The sequence below is a fragment of the Eucalyptus grandis genome, chromosome 9 (assembly GCF_016545825.1).
Source record: "Eucalyptus grandis isolate ANBG69807.140 chromosome 9, ASM1654582v1, whole genome shotgun sequence".
Lineage (NCBI taxonomy): Eukaryota > Viridiplantae > Streptophyta > Magnoliopsida > Myrtales > Myrtaceae > Eucalyptus > Eucalyptus grandis.
Window position 1 is genome coordinate 17,592,054 of NC_052620.1, and position 4,279 is coordinate 17,596,332.

Genomic DNA, 4,279 nt, shown 5'->3' on the forward strand with positions numbered 1-4,279 from the left:
GATGAACTTCGAAATTAGCAACTAATATAGTGTACCAAGAAGTAACTCTTTACTTGATAAGCCATGGGTAGTCGTCTTACTGATAACTCAGTAGGGGAATGATTTGGTACCTCTTTATTCGAAAATCTCATTCTCGATCCATTGAAGCACATTGTGCTCAAAGTCTATCTTTGTTTGAATGAGCATTGATGAATTCTTTGAGTTGGTTGATAATCTAAGTTGAATGCTTCCACATCATATTTCTTCGTCCTTTGAACTTAATTAGCGTGATCACTTTTCCTCTGTACAACTTGTGCTAGTACCTTTATTTTACATCCTTATTGTTATGTCATTAGGTGTACTTAGTGCATTGGGAACCTCTTGTTCAAAAGGCCCTAAAAGTGGTTCAGTGCTGATCTCTACAAAAAATTGCAAATGAGGTGGGTCGATCAGATGCAGATTATGAAAAATGCAAAGGCACTTAGTAAAACAAAATAAGTTTCAACATCAAAATTGATATGGGGTGCATATTTCATAGGGCACAGTGCATTTTCCTCCTTGGGATGCACATTGACATTGTTTGAGTAATATCTGCAGAACTTAAATCACATTACTGAGAATACAGCTTCATGGTTAAATAGTTCAGGTCTTTTGTGAATTTTTTCAATCTGCTCACAGCGCTGAGAAGCATGGACATTGAGCTGGTCCTTTTGCTGTGTCTAATAATTGTTATGTCTATTCATGAATGTGAGTTATAGTCCCTCATAAAACCTTAATGCCTCGCTGTAGGTACTTCAAAGGACCCGAGCTGCTTGTTGATTTGCAGGACTATGATTACTCTTTAGTTGTGGAGCCTTGGGTGTATGTTTGCAGGAATGGTGAGTGCCATGCACCATATCTAAATATCTATTGCTGGAGTTTTTCATTTATATAAGTTACTTCTCTGTCATGTTGTCATATTTCATGATTTACCTTTTTCACAGTCCCAAATGAGTATTCATTCAGTTAGGTTTCTTTGGCAGAAGTCAGTCTTTGTATGTTGATCTTCAATGAATGAGAGCAAGTTCTATATGGATATATGTATTGGATTGCAGGAAATCTCCATTTAGAAAGATCTTTCACGATTTTTTTGCAAGAGAATTCTTGGTGTTACAATAAATTAGTTATTTGCTTTTTTACATTCTTCATGATGGAGTGACAATTAGGGTTTTTCAATATATTTTTTTTTGGGTTCAAATGGATTTTCACTTTGAGAAGTTAGGTTATGTGCTAGTGCCTTCTCTGATTCTAACCATGAGGCTTGTGCCTTGTAGATCTTCCGTAAGGAGCCATTCTTCTATGGGCAGTAATTATGATCAACTGGTCAAAATAGCCAAGGTATACAGACTGATTGGTTGGAGTATAGCTTAACAAATAAGTGGCAGCAACAATGAGATAAATCTCTCAAATTTTTGCTATGTTGCAACAGGTACTTGGCACTGATGAGCTAAATGCTTACCTTAACAAGTATCGTATAGAGCTTGACCCACACCTTGCATCACTTGTTGGGAGTGGTCATATCACCAAAATTATCGTTATCATCATTGCTGTTATTGTTATTATTTTGCTGGGATCTGCATTGTGTAAATTTTGTGCATTTTTCGTTTTCTTTTTTTCAAGATATTTCTGGTTTCACCTGAGATATTGTTTTTACTTAATTGTAGACATAGCCGGAAGCCATGGTCAAAATTCATAAATGTTGACAACCAACATTTAGTTGTCCCTGAGGTAGATCGATTTGTCTTTTATTGTGTAGCAATTTGAAACCTTTCTAATAAGGAAGTATTCTCTTATGGTTTGTTTTGTCCATTTCTTGTTGAAGGCCATTGACTTTGTGGGACAAGTTGCTGCGATATGATCATCAGGAGAGGCCGACTGCAAAAGGGAGGCAATGGTATGATCAATTCTGAATTCAAGAGCCATTGACTCTTTTAAAATGGGACTGCTCTAGGCACCAGCGCACTTTTTAGTGTCTCTGACATTGTGTTTATGTTGCTCTGGCTCAGTGTGTGCTGAAGTTACTGTTTATAGTGTTTCTGGTCAAGTCACAGTGCCTCAGTTGTCCCTTCGACTTGAGAAAAGTCGCGTGAGATTAGATTGATGTATTGCTTTTCAACGCTTTTAAAGGGGTCGTGTCTTATCATTTCATGAAAAAATTTGTGTTCCTCTCTCATGCAGGCTCATCGTTATTTTCCCCTGTAAGAAATGCAGAAAGCAGCAGAAATCGTGCCTAAAGATAGAAGCTTTGCCGGCCTTTGATTCATATGGCTCCTTGGATTGTTGGGACCTCTCTGTAACCTTACTGGACTGTGGACTGAGGTTGCAGGTTGAAAGTTTAAACATGCGTTACCCTTGTCATTAGACAATCAGCTTATTCCTATTATATTTACTTGTTTTCTGTTTTTGTGAGAACTTGTTCAGGCTAGTGGGGCTCCTGGTGGACTTGCATATTCAAGTCTTTTGTGGTTTGAAATTGGAACTTTGTGCTGCTAAAAAGTGAATAACCTTAGCCTGACGTAAGGCAATGGGATTATTCTCATGCTCTTCTTAACGCTGTACATTTTCATAGAAATCTTTCTAGTCAAATATTTCCTTGATGTGGTCCGGCTATTGCAAGGACACCTGATCTAGCTATGCTGATGAATAAGAATGCCTGATTGAAATCGAATTGCCTCGTTGTAGTAGAGTCCTGGCTAAAGAAGTTTTAAGTGGCTGATTGGTGGTAACTTGAATTGGATCAAGCTATTTAAGGGGAAAATTATGACAACCTGAGACAGCATTGATACATTTTTCTTGGAAGACAGTCGGATGTGAACTTTGTCAACCAGGGCTACAACATTAGCTTTTCATGTGACAAGGTGGATGTTGGAATCGAGAGGAGAATGGTGAACCGTTGCCGATATTTACATGACACCACATGCTGGTGGTTTTGCATCTCGCATCTCCTCATTTGCGAGCTTACGAAGATTATTCATTATATGTCCACTTGTTCCATGAAAAATGTCGTAGACAATCCCTTACTTCAAAAGTAACATAAATCATCGCAAAAGAGGAGAAAATTTAGGTAATCAATTCCAAAAGATACCAAAATTTCTATTAGTGACTCGATTAAATTTTTTTCAGCGTTGATTTATTTTACCAAATCAATTTCTATTGTTTGGGGTTATGCAGAAAGTTTTTATGATGGAACAAGAGATTGACCTGCCCTTGGTGCAAAAATTAAAATTAAAACAATCTGTATCATAAAAAAATCATTTTGTCCTTCTTATAAATGTAACATTGTGTCTTCACCTATAATTTGAAATTATTAGAGTGAAAATTAGCTTCGATCATTTTCCCTCCTATGTGACTTACATCATTTCTAATTTCGATGTATTTCCTTGCATGACCTATTATCAGATTTATTCAGTTAACTCGTTTTTTGGCAAGTACAGACAAATAAGTGGTAAATTGATGATTCCCAGATGTTATCTAATTTGGGTATTCTTTTTCTTTAATGTAATGTCAAACAATTATATGATAATGCACAAACAGTAAAGAAGTTTCTTGCGTATGGAAATATTTTTCAAGCATGACTTTTTATTAGTTGTCATAAATCCATCAAATAAGTATACCTGCAATATGTTTTGCTTTTGTGACTTTTCTGATTTTTACCATAAAATTTGTAATTGGAATCAAGATAATATTGATGCTATTTGAATTTTTTTTTTTTTATTTGGACTATAATATCTATCATAGCAATTTTAAAGAACTGTTAATCACTTAGCTGTTGTACTGGATTTTTTTCTTTCAATGAAAATTGAATTGTCTTTTTAATTTCCAACTTTATCATGCATCCTACCAATTCTTTTAAAAAAAAAATTCACATCTCTTACTCACACATAATGCTGGTTAGTCTGTAAGTGGGTCAATAAATAGTCGAATTATTAGAAATTGATCAATCTATGAGCATGAATGTTTTATATATATATATATATATAATGCGTGTGAGTCAAATTGCATTTTCATCATATATATCTGGGCGTTTGTGCACTTTTTTTTTTATGTAGAAAATAAACTGCTGAATCTATTTCATTTTTCCTTCACAAGTGATTCTTCTCCCTTTTTAGCTCAATATTTTCATCCACAAAACCAATATTCTACATGTTAAACTTTTCATATACCATAAGCTTAATGAAGTTTGCAATTGAACTATTGAATTGGGCATGCTTGCGTAATAAATTAGTTATTATAAGTAAAATTGTTCTTTTACCAAAAAAAA